The 21,267-nt window shown below is 45.7% G+C and overlaps 1 pseudogene; it reads right to left on the bottom strand.

The window, feature by feature from the left end:
- LOC122925768 overlaps positions 1–19,522 on the bottom strand; it is a 40,022-nt pseudogene extending 20,500 nt beyond the window's left edge.
- Positions 19,523–21,267: the final 1,745 nt, after the last annotated feature.

Below are 21,267 nucleotides of genomic sequence, written 5' to 3'. Positions count from 1 at the left end.
CAGCATGACCTCTTCAAGTATTCTGATGTCTTCAAACTGATCCATGATCCCTGGTATGCGATAAATAGACCCAACACCTTAGTATGAGAAACATCCCCATATCATGATGCTTGCGCCACCATGCTTCACTGTCTTCACACTGTACTGTGGCTTAAATTCAGTGTTTGGGGGTCGTCTGACAAACTGTCTCCGGCCACTAGACCCAAAAAGAACAATCTTACTTTCATCAGTCCACAAAATGTCTCTTTAGGCCAGTCAATGTACTCTTTGGCAAATTGTAATCTCTTCAGTACATGTCTTTTTTTTTTAACATTGGGACTTTGTGGGGGCTTCTTGCACATAGCTTGGCTTCACATAGGCCTCTTCTAATTGTAATAGTACTCACGGGTTTAGACCTTCTTTGATCTTCCTGGAGCTGATTGTTAGCTGAGTCCTTGCCATTTTGGCTATTCTTCTATCCATTCAAATGTCTTTCAGGTTTTGGTTGCCATTTTAAAGCATTTGCGATCATTTTAGCTGAGCAGCATATCATGTTCTGCACTTCTTTATATGTTTTCCGCTCTCCAATCAACTTTTTAATCAAGGTACGCTGTTCTTCTGAACAATGTCTGGAATGACACAGTTTCCTGAGAATTTCAGAGAGAAATGTACTGTAGCCAGCATGTACAGTACAGACCAAAAGTTTGGACACACCTTCTCATTCAAAGAGTTTTCTTTATTTTCATGACTATGAAAATTGTAGATTCACACTGAAGGCATCAAAACTATGAATTAACACATGTGGAATTATATACATAACAAAAAAGTGTGAAACAACTGAAAATATGTCATATTCTAGGTTCTTCAAAGTAGCCACCTTTTGCTTTGATTACTGCTTTGCACACTCTTGGCATTCTCTTGATGAGCTTCAAGAGGTAGTCACCTGAAATGGTTTTCACTTCACAGGTTTGCCCTGTCAGGTTTAATAAGTGGCATTTCTTGCCTTATAACTGGGGTTGGGATGATCAGTTGCGTTGTGGAGAAGTCAGGTGGATACACAGCTGATAGTCCTACTGAATAGACTGTTAGAATTTGTATTATGGCAAGAAAAAAGCAGCTAAGTAAAGAAAAATGAGTGGCCATAATTACTTTAAGAAATGAAGGTCAGTCAGTCCGAAAAATTGGGAAAACTTTGAAAGTGTCCCCAAGTGCAGTCACAAAAACCATCAAGCGCTACAAAGAAACTGGCTCACATGCGGACCGCCCCAGGAAAGGAAGACCAAGAGTCACCTCTGCTGCGGAGGATAAGTTCATCCGAGTCACCAGCCTCAGAAATTGCAGGTTAACAGCAGCTCAGATTAGAGACCAGGTCAATGCCACACAGCGTTCTAGCAGCAGACACATCTCTAGAACAACTGTTAAGAGGAGACTGTGTGAATCAGGCCTTCATGGTAGAATATCTGCTAGGAAACCACTGCTAAGGACAGGCAACAAGCAGAAAAGACTTGTTTGGGCTAAAGAACACAAGGAATTGACATTAGACCAGTGGAAATCTGTGCTTTGGTCTGATGAGTCCAAATTTGAGATCTTTGGTTCCAACCACTGTGTCTTTGTGCAACGCAGAAAAGGTGAACGGATGGACTCTACATGCCTGGTTCCCACCGTGAAGCATGGAAGAGGAGGTGTGATGGTGTGGGGGTGCTTTGCTGGTGACACTGTTGGGGATTTATTCAAAATTGAAGGCATACTGAACCAGCATGGCTACCACAGCATCTTGCAGCGGCATGCTATTCCATCCGGTTTGCGTTTAGTTGGACCATCATTTATTTTTCAACAGGACAATGACCCCAAACACACCTCCAGGCTGTGTAAGGGCTATTTGACCATGAAGGAGAGTGATGGGGTGCTGCGCCAGATGACCTGGCCTCCACAGTCACCGGACCTGAACCCAATCGAGATGGTTTGGGGTGAGCTGGATCGCAGAGTGAAGGCAAAAGGGCCAACAAGTGCTAAGCATCTCTGGGAACTCCTTCAAGACTGTTGGAAGACCATTTCAGGTGACTACCTCTTGAAGCTCATCAAGAGAATGCCAAGAGTGTGCAAAGCCGTAATCAGAGCAAAAGGTGACTACTTTGAAGAACCTAGAATATGACATATTTTCAGTTGTTTCACACTTTTTTGTTATGTATATAATTCCACATGTGTTAATTCATAGTTTTGATGCCTTCAGTGTGAATCTACAATTTTCATAGTCATGAAATTAAAGAAAACTCTTTGAATGAGAAGGTGTGTCCAAACTTTTGGTCTGTACTGTACATTTGCTGCCTTCCTTCCTTAAAAAGGGGCAATAATTGCCACCTATTTTTCAAAGAATGAATGACCTCACTCATTGAACTCCACACTGCTATTATTTTGAACATGCTCCTTTCAATAAGTCATTGAATTACAGAGAATCAGCAGCATGCATGTCATGACTGTTGGGTCTGTTGGGTTTCTATTACTCTACGACACCTGCTAGTAAATTTTTTTCAATGTAGAAATATAATTTCTACCAATAACAGTGATTGATCAGGTTAGTGATATCTGACTGCTATTATTTTGAACACAACTGTACATATATAGAGCATATGAGGGCAATAAAGAAACCTGTGGGACACAGTCCAGAGGCTGGTTGGGCTTGATCCATTGCTAATTTGTGGTATAAGTGACCCTATTGACCCCAAGCAATCTACTACGAGCTCATACAATGGAAGCTAAACACTAAACTTCTTACATTACAAGGTCAGTAACAGTAATAAGGACTATACCTCATACTGTCTCCTGCCACTTTCCACCCAAGGCATGAGTGAGCTGCACTGCCAAGTGTGGACACCCCATGCCATATAAAAACTATTTGGGTAAAATTATAAACAGGGTGCACTACCAATGAGGTGATTCCCTCAGGCAGCACCAGCAACGGGCAAGAGGAGGGCAGCAGAAGGGGGAGTTATCTATTTCTGCAGTATAGTATTGGGAAGCACAGTATGTGGCACTGTATTACCCTGTATGTTTTGTAGCTCTGTATGTAATGTTTTCCAAGTAAGTCTTTAACTAGTAGGGCTGGAGGGAAGGGGTAAGGTTAAGAAATTGGCATTGGGGCGCCGTTTCAGTTTTTGTCTTAGGCAGCAGAAAGGCTAGGTGTACCCCTGATTATAAAATAATTGTAGGTCTACAAAGTTTACCTTATTACCTAGTCATATCAGCTTCAAGGTATAAAATGTTGGTAGGTAGTGGCTGGATGCATTTGTGACTGCATTGCTGAGGAGTGGGTATTGATGGCAGGGGTTGTTATGCTTCTTTGCACCGTGTGGCAAATTCCTTTCTGGGTTCTTAAAAGGAATCTGTTTAAATAGGAATTAGTTTCTGTGCATTTGATAGATCTGCAGATAGACTTGGATTTGTCTCTGTATTTTTCCATCCAGCCATAATACTGCGTCCTCTGGCCAGTGCTCTAGACAAACTGAAACCACACAAACCTTTCAGGGCCCTTGTGAAAGCGAGACGTTTTTATGCTCACCTGGAGTCAGGAGACCTGAGGAATGTTAAAAAGCTGTAAAGCCGTGTTTAGGAGCCTTAAATCAAATGGCAACTTGAGACCAAAAGAGCTTGGGACATGTTCTCCTAGAACGGCTAGGAATCAGATGAAAGGAGGCAGTTTTTAGTGACATTATGTATATATCAATGCATACAACATTATTTATCTGCCAGTGAAGAACGGGAGAAAATGACTCATAAGGAAATGTTACCATCTATCCACAATACCACAGCAAAGCCTAATACCTAGAAGAATAGCCAGTGGCCATAAATCATCAGCGTAGTGCAGTACTTAGTATCTATAACGTGTGGAAGTGTATACTGGAAATACTGCACTGCTTCGAAAAAGTTAAAGGGGTTTTCTGAGATTATTATGGTTTTTAACAGATATTCTAATGTAGTTGGTTACCTCATGTACATCCTCCTCATGCTTTTTTTAAATTTATTTTTCAACTTGGACTCTCCCAACCCATTTCCCCATGCAAACAAATTCTCAAGGTTTCTATCTTGTATGTAGCACTTCCGGTATCGAACCAAACCCGTAATGCACTTTCCTCCAGCACCACCCCTAAAAACAGCTAGTTTATAGCTCCTCCCACCAGCTAGCTCCATAGACACTGCCCTATTGCTGCTTTCACACGCCCATGGACATAACATCAAAAGGAATGAGAAAAAGTTGCATAGACATGGTCCTGTGACCACAGCCCAGAGCGGAAGATGGAAGAAATACATTCCAAAATGACAGCTACTTTCAACATGAATTATTTTGAAGGATGCTGATGCAAACCAGAAAACCCCTTTAAAACACTTATTTGTCACACAGTAGCTTAGGCTACTTTCACACCTGCGTTCGATCGGATCCGTTCTGAATGGATCCGCTCATATTAATGCAGACGGTGGCTCCGTTCAGAACGGATCCGTCTGCATTATTACTTAGAAAAATTTTCTAAGTCTGAAAGTAGCCTGAGCGGATCCGTTCAGACTTTACATTGAAAGTCAATGGGGGACGGATCCGCTTGAAGATTGAGCCATATGGTGTCATCTTCAAGCGGATCCGTCCCCATTGACTGACATTGTAAGTCGGAACGGATCTGCTCGCCTCCGCACGGCCAGGCGGACACCCGAACGCTGCAAGCAGCGTTCAGGTGTCCGCTCACTGAGCGGAGCAGAGGCTGAGCGCTGGCAGACGGATGCATTCTCAGTGGATCCGCCTCCACTGAGAATGCATTAGGGCCAGACGGCTGCGTTCAGGGCCGCTCGTGAGCCCCTTCAAACGGAGCTCACGAGCGGACACCTGAACGCAGGTGTGAAAGGAGCCTTACTCTATCATGTACTCTTATAGTGGTTACCAAAACAAGGGGACAATTGGTTACACACGGTGATATTTTCAGCATTTTTCTGGTATTCCTTTTCCAGGCATCTAGCTGAGCGCTCTATTCTGCGCTACGCACTGTGTGGGTACTTCCCCCACCTGATGGTCCCATTGAAGCCCTTTATAGTCTTTAAATCCATGACCACACGGGTTTCTATATCACCATTTGTTACATGTTTGTTTGTTTGATGTAGCAGACTTAAATAAGGAATTTAACATATTCCATATTCATATATACCAACCAACAGAGGCAAAACTTGAAGCTCCTGGGCCCTAATAAATAGTATGGAACAGGCCCCCCCCCCCCCCACCACATACAATTTATACTGCTGTATTTGTAGCTCCTATGTACTTAAAGGGTTTGTCCCAAATTTTGATGTAGGCACCTGAATCTAAATACTTTTGTCATTGCATATAGTTAAAAATATATCCACTCAGTTATTCAATAAATACTCGCTGAGGTGGTCGCACATGCTCAATTCATCCTCCAACTGCCACCAGCCATATCTACTGTTAGAGGCTGAAAACAAACCTAGCAGAACAACTGGAGTAATGAATCAGGAAATCTCTGGATCCATGTGAGGTACAGGGCTGGTTCTAGCTTTGTTAGAAAGAGATTTTCATGTACTATATGATGTCTGATATTCCTTTCTTTACATTAATCATGTGATAACCCCTTTAAGCAATGGTAGAACCCATTCTGAGACAACTTACATTTTCACGTGTGATGTAAACCTGGAGAGAGTCTTCCCTGTCGTATCAGTTTTTCCCGCAATGTTCACATAGCATAGCAATCCAAGCCAGCGGGAATTTAACATTTTTACAATTACATTTTTTTTTTTTTACAATTTTACAGCTGCCAGTGTATAAAATGGTACTTATCATACTGACTAGCTCATACTAAATCAATGGCTAATCAAACCTGTCATCTGCCTGATTATGTACTTAATATAAAGTGACATATATTAATATTAATCGTTAAATCATGCTATGTGACATTTGCGCAGCTACATGAGCTGTGATGTCCTTGAAATACTGTCCTTCTACACAGTGATTTTTAAAAATGTGACATATGCAAACTATGCAAAGACCTAGGATGCTAAATGAAACTGACCAATATCTGTTACTTAGAGGCTACCCCTATGTGTAAAGATCAGCACATTCGGGACACCTATAAGAGATTAAAGGCAGTGGCATAAAGTCCATCTATTTTTACCCAAGTCTTAAGAATTTCAAGACCTAGATTTGCAGTGGTTAAATAAACAGGCACTTCAGTGAGGAGGCTCCATGGCTGGATGCACACAATAGGACAAGCACTTAAGTAGCAGTCAACAGTTTTTCAATATACGAGAATTCTTTTTTGCCAGTGATATCCCTTCTTTAACTATTTAAGGGTTAAACACTAAGGCGCAGATGACACCATGGTCACCGTGCAAAGTCGTGTTTAAGATTTGAAACAGTGACTTGGATTTTTCAATTAGATGTTTAATTGAAATACAAACCCACTCCTATTTGGGGTTAATGACGTGCTGCCTCCATTATTTATGACCAAGTTGGCAGATTTCCCAAAGCTGTAAATAGCCAGAGCTTGGAGAGTACAGCTGTGAACAGACACTGAGATACTTCTGCACTTCCTTTTGGGTACTCAGAGCAGCCAATCTCATGTGGCAAAATAAGTCTTTTGTCAGAAAGATCATAAATCCCAAAAAGAAACCCACTTCTATTTTTGGTGGAAGAAAGGCTTGATAGGCTTTGTATCACTTGAAAGTATCTTATTACTACATCTGTAAAGCCATCGAGCGTTGGAGAATTAGCTAGATTTAGCTCATCTCAAACTAAAGGAAACAATGAAGACATTCTTATGGAGTATGGCTGAAAATTCTTAGGAGTCAGACTCTCATGAAGACATTGAGGAAATCTCACTAAGGGCTCATTCAGACGGCCGTATGCTGTCCGCAAAAAATGCGGATACGTTTTTTTGTGGATAGTTCAGCATGTCCGCAAAAAACGGATTACATTCCATTTTTTTGCTGACCCATAGACTTGAATGGGGCCATGTCCTGATTTTCACTGACAAGTATAGGACACGTTTCATTTTTTTGGCGAGGCGAGCAATGGAAGACAAGGGCCCCATAGAAGTGAATAGGACAGCATCTATTCTTCAAAAAAAATGGATTCGCATTTTCGCAGACTGCATACGGCCATCTGAATGAGCTCTAAAGGTACCTTTACAAGAGGCATTGATGGGTACAACTGAGCGATGAACGAGTTGTTTCTTGGTGTAGTGAATGTTCCAACAGTGACCCTTTACACGTGCCGATTATCGTTCACAAAATCGTGGTTTCGATCACATAATCCATCATTTGTAAAGCAGACTGTTGCATGGTGTTGTAATCGTGTGTGCAGAGAACGATTCCTGTTCACACGTATGAAATCATTAATGTCCGATGATGATTTTTGAGCCACACAAAAGATCGAATCAACGAGAAATCTACCGATTGACGCTCTATCGTTCATTGCTTTTACACTGCTCAATAATCATTTAATTTTGCTTGATTCAATGATAATCGGCTCATGTAAAGGAACCTTAAGAACGTCTGGCAGACAGTGGTGGCCATTTATAAGATCTGTGAAACAAGTACAGTGCATTCGGAAAGTCTTCAGACCCTTTCACTTGTTTCACATTTTTAATGTTGTAGCCTTAAAATAAAAAAAAATTAAAAAGTTTTCCCCCATCATTCTCGAGTCAATAGCCCATAATGAGAAAGTGAGAACAGAATTTTAGATATGTTTCAAAATTTTATCAAAAAGGGAAAACCCTTTCCTGACACTTGAAATTTAGCTTGGGCGGCTCCAGTTGCTCTTGTTAATCTTTGATGTTTCTACACCTTTACTGGAGTCCACCTGTGGTAAATTCAGTTGATTGGACATGATTTGGAAATACATACCCCTGTCTATATAAGCTCTAAAAGCTAACAATGCATATCAAAGCAAAGACCAAGCCATGAGGAGGAAAGAACTGTCTGTAGAGCTCAGATACAGGATTGTGTGGAGGCGCAGATCTGGAGAAGGGTACAAAAATCTGCTGTATTCAAAGTGCCCAAGAGCACAGTGGCTTCCATACCTCTTAAGTAGAAGAAGTTTGGAACATCCAGGACTCTTCCTACAGCTGACGACCCCACCAAACTAATTAGGGCAGAAGGGCCTTGGTAAGAGAGGTGACCAAGGACTCAATTATCAACCTGGCTGAGCTCCAAAGATCCTATATGCAGACAGGAAAACAGTCATTTGCTGGCAGGCAGATCATAATTAGACAGCACAATCTGCCACCGGCAAATCCTGATCTTTCAGCATGTATCCGTATAGCGCCACCTGCTGTGTGTTCTTTTCCTTATTTCTTTGACCTGCTCACTGAGATGGCCACACGTGCTCAGTTGTATCCTTCAGCTACCTCCTGAGTTGTGATAGGGAGAGATGAGACACGCCCCCTGAGCTGAAGCAGAAAGGACACTCCCCTTGAGCGGTCAGCTTAAGCTGTCAGCATATAAATCTAGAAGAGCAATGAATGTGGAGATCTCTGGATCCATGTGAGGTACAGGGCTGGTTCTAGTTTTGCTTGAAAGACATTGTCATGTACTATAGGATGTCTGATTTCATTTTTTTGCTTTAATCATGGGATAACCCCTTTAAGACTAGGTTCAGCAGCTGGGTCCAACAAACACCAGTGAATGCAGTGAATACAGTACCACAAATGAAACTTAAACTCTCTATTTTTATAGACAGTTATAGGTAATAATGCAATTGATTTTCTACCTTTGTTCATACATGTGAAATATGTATTCTGGCATTATGACTTAACCAAAAATATTTTTTCACCAATATCAATATCCAATCAGACATGTCAACCTTAAAACCATTGAGTTACTCTATGTCCTTGCCACTGCTGCATACCCTGCATTACAGATATCCTGCATGAAGAAGGATGCATAATCGCCTGAAACATTGGCCTTGATTACAATAAAATTGTCAAATTGCATCATTTCTCTAATTATGATTGATGATGGCAAAGACCTCTAGTGAAAAGTCATTAAGGGTTGTGCGCTATTCTATAGGTGTAGAGCTGTCATCCACCCAGTGGTATGTTGTGGACTTTGTGTGCTGAGGGTGGATGAAAAATGAAACACATCCTTCCTTTAAACCACGGGTGGGGAACCTTTTTGCTGCCCAGGGTCATTTGGATATTTGTATCATTCGCTAGCCATATAAAATTCTCAACTTAAAAATGTTACTGCTGTATTTGGTCAAACATATAACTGACTTAGGGGTAAGTTAACCTCCATCAGCCTCTTATCAGACCCCCCCAGCCTACATCAGCCTCAGATCAGACCCCAATCAGACCCTCCCTAGCTTTAGATCAGACTCCTATCAGACCCCTAGCCTCAGATCAGACCCCCATCCTCAGACTAGACCCTCCCCAGCCTTAGATCAGACCCCCAGCCTCAGATCACACCCCCATCAGACCCCCAGCCTCATATCAGCCCCTATAGCCTCAGATCAGACCCTCCCAAGCCTCAGATCAGCCCCATCAGACCCCCCAGCCTCGAATCAGACCACCAGCCTCAAACCAGACCTTTCCCAGCCTTAGATCATACCCCCTCAGCCTCACATCAGACCCCCCAGCCTCATATCAGCCCCTCCCCAGCCTCAGATCAGCCCCCCAGCCTCAGATCAGCCCCCCAATAGGCCCCCCAGTCTCAGATCAGACCCTCCATTAGCCTCTGATAAGCCCCAATCAGACGTTTAAAATAAATAAACTTACCTCTCCAGCTCCAGACGGCGCTGCAGATTCACTCACCTTCCCTGGTCTTCCCGCCACGTTATACTGTGACCTGACAGCGCACAGCGTCAGGTCATAGTGCACGTTTACCAGGGGAGGTGAGTACAGCCAGTGCAGTTCTCACCTTTCTGTGCCTCCTGCATGCTAATGACCGCTTCCATATTTGAAGAGATCATTAGCATTTTACAAACTTTGACTTCAGCTAAATCATTCTAGCTAGACAAATTGTTAGTATGTTGCTATTGTAGTACAAACTGAGCTGTATACCATATTCCATATATGTGGACAAGTGCCTCAAAGTCTCTGCCATGTGAAAATATCAGTGTTAAATTAAAACCAAATTGGTCAAAAATGGTCCTAGACCTTTTCTTATGTTTCCTGTTGCTGATATATCACTGTGTAGAGAATGTTGTCATTCACACCAAAACCAGTTCCCGATGGGGCTTGAAGGGTATTTTCACCTTTTAGATATTGATGACCTATGTTCCAGAAGTAGAAGTCTCTGCACACGGTTTAGTGACCGTTCCAGCATACTGCAGCTCAGCTCTCATTCACTTGACGGTGCTAGCAGCTGCCACAAACAGCTGATCAGTGGGGGTCCTAGGTGGCGGACATGACCTGAAATTGATGACCTAGCCTATCGTCAATACATTCTAATGGTGTTCGTCCTATTTCCATCGGTGGCCCCATTGTGGAGGAATTAGGCTATATTATAATTAGCCCCTGGGTGTAATGATGGTGGTGTTGTTGCACTTTGCTGAACATGAGGGTCTGCTCATTTTTCTTTCCGCTCATGTTCCCACCACATACTCACACCTACCCCTGAAGTCTCATGTTCGGCACAGTATAGAATCTGAGCTTCTGTACTGTTCCAGCACTAAACAGTGAAGTGAATGATCAATCAAGCAACTTGGGGTGAGTACATCTTCACTGCATAGCCCTGTCAGTCAAAGTGGTGGAGGTACAGTCTGGAAGGAAAAGGAGCAGAGCATCATATGCAGTGAAGTGCAACTTCGCCTCCTTCGTTGCACCCATGGACTAATTAACATTAAAAAGTCTAATTTCTCCACAATTGGGCTACCAATAGGACCAATACCATTAAAATGTATTGACAAGCACACATCTGGCATGTAAGATGGTTTCATAGGGAGCTATGTAGTAACAGATTCCCTTTAATATCTAAAAAGGTGAAAAACTCCTTTATAATCGAACTTCTCTTTCTCACCATATATAGCCAGAATGTTGCCCGCATGTCTGTTCAGGCCAGATTGGGCTTACACAGTTGTATTTTCAGTTTTATCTGTGAGGTCTGTATATTTTTTAAAGAGGGCATATCAGCAGGATAAACCCAACTAAACCATGCGTACTGCCTGGCAGAGTGATCCTGCTGATCAAAATGATACCTGGATGATAAAAATTCATTGCACTGTTTGAGAAAAAAAGTTTAATTCTGCGCTTTAGTGCAATGAAGGTGGACCCTAGCACCTTAGCTCCTCCACTCTGCTGCGTTTGACACTCCCCCCCTCCCCTTGACTGACAGGGGCAGGCATTATCATTGCCCTGTAATGTACTGTGTATGTGCAGATCATAGAATCTATGGTGCATGTGCAGGATTACAGGGCAAGGCAAGAGGACAGTGATGACTGGTCCTTCAGTCAAGGGGAGGAGGCCATAGCAAACACAGAAGAGGTGCATCGGGGACATATGCATATGGAATTAAACTCTTTTCTCTTGGATCCAGCGGTACTAAAGACGACTTCGGATCCAAGTTTTAAAATGGTTTTTAAGTTTAAACATCGCTGGGCGAAGTTATTCACTGAAGTCTCTAGAGACTCCAGTGATAACAAATTTCACCTTGCCGGATCCTATACATTTTAATGATGTACGGACATGGGTCTCCGTACAGCATTAAAACGAAGTTTTGAATGAATCGACTTTGGATCCGAAACTCGATTCGCTCAACACTAAGAAGGATTAATCATGTCAGGCAGTAGGCCTGGTTTAATCTGGTTGATCTTACTGACAGGTCACCTTTAATGTCAGAGCAGATCTCATCCTTTGGGGAAGTCTTTCATAGGCTAGTTTCACATCTGCGGCTGTCCCGGCATAAAATCCCAGGAATTGGCCAGACAAAAAAGTTGCATGCAGCGTTTTTTGTCCTGCCAATTCCTGACATATTTGCTGGGTAGCAGACAGATCTCTTATAGTCAATGGGGTCCGGCGGGCAGACGGCAGTATCTGGTATTGCTGTATCTGGCGCAGATGTGACACTAGCCTTACTTTTCTATGAGGAGATTTGCACCTATTTCATCATTAAATATGAGGACTTCACATAGACTCAAAATTTTAACTGTAGGTACGGTCGCTCATCAAATTGATACACTTACAGTAAAAGATATTATGCTATGTATTATAATGGAAGGCTGTTACTGCTATGTGGTAGCACTTTAGAAGCTGTATACATTACATAGCATATAGTATCTGGAAGGAACAAAAAATATCAGACATGAAAACCGTCTCCCTTACTAATAATTGCATTCACTTATGATCATTCTCAATTAGTATGAATTATCAGCTCTAAAGTCTGAAACACCCCTGGAATTGTAACCTGAGAGTGTCGGGAGAGCTCATTTCCAGAGAATCAGTGACGACATCCTTAAAGTGGTTTTAAAGATGCGGTTTTCTCGTACACTAGGCATGTTTACACCTTCCAAATCATATGGCATTAGCAGCATTAGAGATACTCCGCTAATTTCATCACTCAGTAATGTGATATTATAAAAATGAGAAATGCAGGAAGTCAGGGAAAGAAGCTCACAATTTTTCCCCTCGGCCCCTATTTCTCCTACTATGTGCTTCATAGCTGGTCTGGTGCTGATCACATTTTAATTTTATCTATGGTAGTTTACCACATTAGAAAGGCAGAAGGGTCTGACAGATTACACCTCTACAGACTCAACTGGGTCCATGGTTTCCTGGGAAATGTACTATTTAATATATGCTCTTTCCACTGTACATTCTGTAGGAAGGCGCAAGGGTCCGTCATTGACGGAAGGTACGTGTCACTGCGGTTCCTGGGGTTGGTGAGATAAGAACCGGTTATTTTAGGTGTCAGCCGCAGCTAGTGCTCGCTGACACAGTTTTTTTTTCTTAGTGTGGCTGAAAAGCCGATCCGGGACGGTTCTTATTGGGAGCAGCCATAGATGTTCCTCACATCCAGGCCAGGTTTTGGGCTGGGGTGTGGTATGTTCCTCCAAGTGAAAGTGGAGCTGTGAAGGCTCTGTGTTTCTGGGAGCCGCATGAGAGCTGCCAGCTGGAAGCCAGGCGCCCTGAAGCCTGCTGTGGACTGCCAGGTGACGTGTTTCTTCTCAGGAGTTAATGTCCTCTTTACTGGACTAGGCTTTTTGGCTACCTTCTTTGGGGTCTTTTCGGCTTTAACTTTGGTTTTCATCTCAGCTTCTGCTGCTATAACGTACTTGGATTTCTTTCCATGTAAAGAGTGAATTAAATCAAACAAGCCATCCTAGTGAATGATCTTTGTACCCAAACTTTCTGCCTTCTCACGTTTGGACTCCCCACTATCACGGCCAATGATGAGGTAGTTGGTCTTCTTGCTGACATTTCCAGTTACTTTGCCCCCATAGCGCTCTACCAATGACTTGGCCTCATCTCGCTCTATGGACTCCAGGACCCCAGTTATGACAAACATCAGACCCTCCAAGCTGTTATCTGCCCCCTGGGGAATCTCCTTGGAACCAAGAGCTTTTGGGCCTTCTCGATTCAGGTAATTCCTATATGCAGTATAATTCCCACGCTTCTTCTCAGTCTTCAGGACTGGACTCTGATTTCTGAGATGTTATCACAGGTGTCACCTCTTCCTTCTTTGGAGATATAACCTTGGTTTTAGTAATCGGGCTTGTCATGGAACCATGAACCAGACGTACAACAAGAGATAAGTGGAAATAAGAAGGCTTTATTGAAAATCAAGCTGTAAGCAAAAGTCCAAACGGATGGCTAAACCGAAGCAGGGTCTTGCGTAGACAGAGGTCAGGAACCAGAAGGGTAGTCAGACAAAGCCTGGATCAGGAACCAGCAGGGTAGTCAGACGAAGCCAGGATCAGGAACCAACAGGGTAGTCAGACGAAGCCAGGATCAGGAACCAACGGGGTAGTCAGACGAGGCCAGGATCAGGAACCAGAAGCAGCAGCAGTCTTAGAAGCATGTGAACACAGGAGGACCAAGCAAGGAACTGAAGCCACAGACCTCCTATATATATGAGCTAGGCATCCAGCTCCTCCCAGTGGGAAGGAGAAGCCACAGGGTGGGAGGCTACAAGAAACCCAGAAACCAAGATGGCCGCCAGCACATGTCAAACGAAGGAGAACAGTAAGAAGGTAAGACCATGACAGTACCTCCCCCTCAAGGGCCCCTCCTCCGTGGAATAAGGAACGGTTTCTGAGGGAAGCGTGCGTGGAAGGCTCGGAGCAAAGCAGGAGCATGGACATCTGCGGAGGGAACCCAGGAACGCTCCTCTGGACCATAACCACGCCAATGGACCAAAAACTGCAACCGACCGCGGACCAGGCGTGAGTCCAGGATATTGCTCACCTCATATTCCTCACGATTGCCCACTTGGACCGGACGGGGCCGAGGAACCGAGGAAGTGAAACGATTACACACCAATGGCTTCAACAGGGAGACATGAAACACGTTGGAGATCCGCATGCCAGGAGGAAGCGCAAGGGCATAGGCTACCGGGTTTACCCTGCGAAGCACTCGGAAGGGACCAACAAAGCGAGGCGCCAGCTTGGGAGTGGGCACTCGAAGGTTGAGGTTGCGGGTGGACAACCATACACTGTCTCCGACCTGGTAGGAAGGAGCGGGCGCTCGTCTGCGATCAGCCTGGAGTCTCTGGCGCTGCGCAGAGACCTCAAGGGACCTCTGGATCTGTACCCAAGAAGCACGTAGGACGATGATCCTCCACAGCCGGAATATCCTGGGGAGAGAATACCTCCGGTAACACGGCAGGTTGGAACCCATAATTGGCCATGAAGGGAGACGTCCCAGAGGAAGAGTTCACCGCCGTGTTCCTGGCAAACTCAGCCCAAGGCAGGAGGTCAACCCAATTGTCTTGGTGATCGGAGACATAGCAACGAAGGAATTGCTCCAAGGCCTGATTGGATCGTTCTGCGGCCCCGTTGGACTGAGGGTGGTAGGCCGAGGAGAAAGAGAGATGAATCCCCAACTGGGAGCAAAAGGCGCGCCAGAACCTGGACACAAACTGACTCCCCCGATCCGACACAATCTCCTTGGGCAAACCGTGCAACCGGAAGACCTCCCTGGCGAAAATCGTGGCCAACTCTTGTGCAGAGGGTAACTTCTTGAGAGGAACACAGTGGCACATTTTGGAAAACCGATCCACAATTATGAGAATGACCGTATTGCCTCGGGATGCAGGGAGGTCCACAATGAAATCCATCCCCAGGTGTGACCATGGGCGCTCCCCGGTGGCTATGGGTTGCAAAAGGCCCAACGGAAGGTGCCGAGGGGACTTACTCTGGGCACAAACGGAGCATGCCGCTACATATGCGGCGATGTCGGAACGTAGAGAAGGCCACCAGAACAGACGTGAAACAGCCCAGGACAGCTGATTCTTTCCAGGATGCCCCGCGGCCTTGGAGTTATGGTAGGTTCGCAACAACCGAGTGCGCAACTCCTCAGGCACAAAACACCTGCCGTTGGGTCTCCCAGAGGGAGCACCAGATTGAGCCGCCAAAATCTGCTCACCCAGGGGAGAGGTCAGGCTGGTGCGAATGGCGGCCAGGATCTGATTTGGAGGTATGACCGAAGTCGGAATCGACTCCTCCCCGGACAGCTCGGAGTACTGCCGTGATAAGGCATCCGCTCTGATGTTCTTGGAACCGGGTAGGTAGGAGACCACGTAATTAAAACGTGACAAGAACAGAGCCCATCTGGCCTGACGTGGTGTCAATCTCTTGGCCTCAGAAAGGTAGGTCAGATTCTTGTGGTCCGTCAGGATGAGAACCGGAACCACCGAACCCTCGAGCAAGTGCCTCCATTCTTTAAGGGCCTGCACGATGGCCAATAACTCCCTGTCACCAATCTGATAGTTGCACTCCGCGGAAGACAGTTTCCGGGAGTAAAACCCACAAGGAAGCAGAGGACCCTCTGGTGTTCTACGCTGAGACAGAAGGGCGCCTACTCCCGTCTCAGACGCGTCCACCTCGAGGACAAAGGGCAACCCAGGGTTGGGATGCGACAGAATCGGAGCCGACACAAAGGCGGACTTTAGAGCCTCAAAAGCTCGGATGGCCTCGAGCGGCCAGACCTGGAAATTACTGCCCTTCCTGGTCAGATCCGTGAGAGGCTTGGCTAGCATGGAAAAGTCCCTGATGAACTTCCGATAATAATTGGCGAAGCCCAAAAAGCGCTGCAGGGCACGGAGACCACTGGGCTGGGGCCACTGTAAGACAGCCGAAACCTTCTCAGGATCCATGGAGAACCCCTCAGCGGAAATGATGTAACCTAAGAAGGTTACCTGGGATCGGTGAAATTCGCATTTCTCAAGCTTACCGAACAGCCTGTTCTCTCGTAACCGTTGCAACACTCGTCTGACATCCATAATGTGGGCCTCCATGGATTCAGAATATACCAAGATGTCATCCAAATAGACCACCACACACTGCTGCAACAGGTCACGGAAAACATCGTTGATGAATTCCTGGAAGACTGCGGGCGCATTGCACAACCCAAAGGGCATAACCAAGGATTCATAATGACCGGTCCTGGTGTTAAACGCGGTCTTCCACTCATCGCCCGCCTTGATCCTTACCAGGTTATATGCCGCCCTCAGGTCGAGTTTGGTAAAGACCGTGGCCCCTTTGAGGCGATCGAACAGCTCGGAAATCAAGGGTATCGGGTAAGCGTTCTTGATCGTGATGCGATTGAGACCCCTGTAATCGATGCAAGGCCTCAACTCACCGCCCTTCTTTTTCACAAAGAAAAATCCAGCCCCTGCCGGGGACGAGGATTTGCGAATGTGTCCGCGTGAAAGCGCCTCCCTCACGTACTCCTCCATGGCCTCATTCTCCGCTACCGACAGTGGATAGACTTTGCCACGAGGAGGAACGGCACCAGATTGTAACTCTATGGCACAATCGTATGGGCGGTGCGGAGGTAGGGCAACCGCGCGCACCTTATCGAATACATCCCGGTACTCTTCGTATTCAGGAGGCAACAGAGAGTCCGAGGAAGTACACAGCAACTTGACAGGCCCATGGATGCAACTAGCCCCACACTGCGGTGACCACGAGAGGATCTCGGCCGATCTCCAATCGAAAGTCGGATTATGCTTCTGGAGCCAGGGGTACCCCAAGACCACCGAGTAGTGTGGAGACGAAATCACCTGGAGACAGACCGACTCTCTGTGAACGGCACCAATGGCTATCCCCACTGGAAGGGTCTTATGAGTCACGTGTGGCGGCAGAAGGGGTCTGCCGTCTATCGCCTCAAGAGCCAGTGGGGAACCTCGAGGCTGCAGAGGAATGGAATTGGCGGCAGCAAACACACTATCAATGAACAAACCACCAGCACCAGAGTCCACCAACGCCTGGGTCGTCACCGAGCCCCCGACCCAGGAGAGGACAACAGTGATCAGTGGTTTGTCAACACGGGAAAATGGGGACGAGGAGACTCCACCCAAGATCTGCCCCCGACAGGATCTCAGGTGCGAGCGTTTCCCGGACGGTTCGGACATGCCAACCGAAAATGCCCACCGAGACCACAGTACATGCATCGGCCCTCGCGTCTCCGGAGTACCCTCTCCCCCTCGGACAGGCGAGCAAACCCCAGCTGCATGGGTTCACCCCCAGACAAGTCATCCCCAGGAGGCGTGGGAGGAGAGGGAGGCACGGGTGGGACAGCAAACGTAGGCGCCAATCTGTTAGAAGACCTCCGCAGGCTCTCCTTAAAGGAAGGTCTCTCCCTGAGTCTGGTGTCAATCAAAATCAGGAAAGAAATAAGAGACTCAAGCTCCACTGGTAGGTCCTTAGCTGCAACCTCATCCTTCAAGGCATCCGAGAGACCATGAGAGAAAGCAGCGACCAGAGCCTCATTATTCCAGCCCACCTCTGCTGCCAGGGTACGAAACTCAATGGCGTATTCAGCTACGGATCGTGAACCCTGTCTGATGGACATAAGGAGCTTCGCAGCAGAGGCAGCACGAGCCGGCACATCGAATACCTTCCGAAGAGAAGCAACAAAACCGGAAAACTCGGCAACCACCGGATTGTTGTTCTCCCATAAAGGGCTGGCCCAGGCCAAGGCCTTGTCCGAGAGCAGCGAGATCAAGAAGCCCACCTTTGATCTCTCAGTAGGAAAGGCATGTGGCAGCAACTCGAAATAAATGCCCACCTGGTTAAGGAAACCTCGGCACTGAGTTGGCTCTCCCCCAAAGCGCTGTGGAAGGGGGGCAGAACCGGTCATACCCCGAGACACCGCAGGCGCAGCAACAGGTGTCGGGGTAGACTCTGGCGCAACAACCGGAGCGGCAGTAGGAGCGGGCCCAGGAGCGACAACCGACCCATCGGCAACGGAAGCGAAATGAGCCGTGCGTTCAAGCAGGGTTTGCAACGCCACAGCGAACCGACCCAACAGGTGATCCTGCTGATCAAGTCTGGCAACCAGCGTAGGTAGCGAGGATGGCCCTGTACCGTCAGAATTCATGGCTTGGTCCTAATGTCATGGAACCATGAACCAGACGTACAACAAGAGATAAGTGGAAATAAGAAGGCTTTATTGAAAATCAAGCTGTAAGCAAAAGTCCAAACGGATGGCTAAACCGAAGCAGGGTCTTGCGTAGACAGAGGTCAGGAACCAGAAGGGTAGTCAGACAAAGCCTGGATCAGGAACCAGCAGGGTAGTCAGACGAAGCCAGGATCAGGAACCAACAGGGTAGTCAGACGAAGCCAGGATCAGGAACCAACGGGGTAGTCAGACGAGGCCAGGATCAGGAACCAGAAGCAGCAGCAGTCTTAGAAGCATGTGAACACAGGAGGACCAAGCAAGGAACTGAAGCCACAGACCTCCTATATATATGAGCTAGGCATCCAGCTCCTCCCAGTGGGAAGGAGAAGCCGCAGGGTGGGAGGCTACAAGAAACCCAGAAACCAAGATGGCCGCCAGCACATGTCAAACGAAGGAGAACAGTAAGAAGGTAAGACCATGACAGGGCTCGATATCTTCACCTCCTTTTCCTTAGCTTCATCCTTCTTTTTCATTAGAGCTAGCTTGAAGCTGCTCTTGACTGGAGAAGACTTTTCTTTGGCTGAAGATGTACTTTCAGACTGTGCACGTGAAGCCTTTTTGGTCTCCTCTTTTATATCCTTTTCTTTCTTAACTGCTGTTGATGCATCTGACTGGCTCATTGTCCTGGCTCAAGGTTGCTCAGACTTTGGGCTTTTTTTCAAAGCTTGAGAGGTCTGCTTCTTTTCACCATTTCTATGTGCCTTATCTCTAGGCGTATCGTCTATCATGGCCAGTGTTTTCGCGAATTCTTCATCTTCGTGGAGCTGTTTTTCATATGCTTCATCCTCAGCAAGTTGCAGCTCTCTAGCAATAGCTTCATCATCCATCATAGAGTCATCTGTGCTTCTACGAGGTTCCTCGTAAAGTATGGCTGATTGGGCTATTCTGTGAGAAAAAAATCTGCCATCACCAAATTGTATTATACCTGTGTGCATGCTGGTAAAAAAAACTTTAGAGACATCAATTCTGAACCTCATAACCTCTGAGATGATTTATTTTTTCATTAATAAAGCTCAATAAAAATTGCTTCACTTATTTGTGGACAGAGCCGCACATGCACAAGAAGCTCTGTAATAGAAATGACAGATAAAAAGACTAATATTTTACGTAGATGCCATTTCTCTTTGAAGTAGGAGCTCACTACATGAATGGACTGTTTTCTTTGTCTTCAATACGCGCTAAAGGGGTTGTCCAGCTTCCATCCTGCATGTAAACTTCTAATTGGGGTTATGTGCACCGCTGTGGCCAATCACTCACTTCAGCAGTGACTTGTCCCCAAATGGCACATCACTGGTGGGCACCAGAAGGAGCAGGATCAGACCTTCAGAGCTGGAACACAGTAGCGGAAAGCAATCTAAGTTCTCTATCAGTATGTCTTTGGAGTGTGGGAGGAAACCGGAGTACCCAGAGGAAACCCACGCTAACATGGGGAGAACATACAAACTCCATGTAGATGTTGTCCTTAGTCGGATTCAAACCTAGGACCAGTGCTAACACCAGAAAACTGGCATAAACTATAGGGCAAATCTATGCCAGGTTATAGATTTTATTTTCTGGTGCACGTACTACCAAAATATGGCCAACTTAGTATGGCGCCATATGATTAAGACTGGCCAAAGAAACTGCAGACTTAATTAAAGGGGTTCTCTGGGCTTTTAATATTGATGACCTATCCTCAGGATAGGTCATCAATATCAGATTGGCGGGGGTCCGACACCTGGCACTTCCACCGATCTGCTGTATGATGGGAAGGCGCATGTCGTTTCTCTTCTTTCTTCCTGCTCGCCATAGACATAGTAGCGGTGAGCAAGGAGAGAGAAAGGAGATGGCACACAAATACTGTGCGCACCTTCCCTTCACACAGCTAATCGGCGGGGTTCCCAGGTGTTGGACCCCTGCCGATCTGATATTGATAACCTATCCTCAGGATAGGTCATCAAAACTAAAAGCCCGGAGAACCCCTTTAATTCCCCCATATGTACCACTGCACTTCTCCCCATTGAATAGTGATGGCCAATTAAGGATAAGTTCACATCTGCGATGGAGGTTCTGCAGGAGTCTCCATCACAGATTATGGCAAAAAAAAGAAAAACAAAGATGAAATACCCCTGTATGCCAATATTCATACCAGACACCTAATGTATACCATTATAGTGAAAGGGGTCTGTCAGGTGCTGGCAGTGTCTGTCATAGACCGGATCCGGCACTTCTGGTACTCAGTTTCCATGCAAGAACAGAAAACTGGAATCTTAGCGCTAATATGCAAGTAGCCTAACAGGGTGATTGTCAGAAGACAATCATTTGATTTTTATATGTAGACTGTTACCCCTCATGGTGAAGCAATATAGGCCCTATATAAATCTTTATTATTATACAAACTCACCATACTACAGTAATATAAAATTCTAAGGACGTGAAACAAAGCTCAGACAAGGTTGAGATCACTTTTAGTATAAAAATAATTTTCTGTGGCACTGACAGGAATTTCACTTTTGTCAGATCGTGTGCTCGGTTGAGTGTAACAGTGTAAATAATGTGAGCTTGTCAACCATAACTGGATTTGTGTTTTTTGTGTGTTATTATAAACTGTATGATTAGATGCATATTTGCTACATTGTATTTAGATACATAATTTGATAGCGTATCTAACTTATCTCACAAACTGAAATGACACACAGAG

The sequence above is a fragment of the Bufo gargarizans genome, chromosome 2 (genome assembly GCF_014858855.1).
Source record: "Bufo gargarizans isolate SCDJY-AF-19 chromosome 2, ASM1485885v1, whole genome shotgun sequence".
In the NCBI taxonomy this organism is placed as follows: Eukaryota; Metazoa; Chordata; class Amphibia; order Anura; family Bufonidae; genus Bufo; species Bufo gargarizans.
Note: the sequence above shows the minus strand (reverse complement) of the source record. Positions and strands in the feature narration are given on the sequence as shown.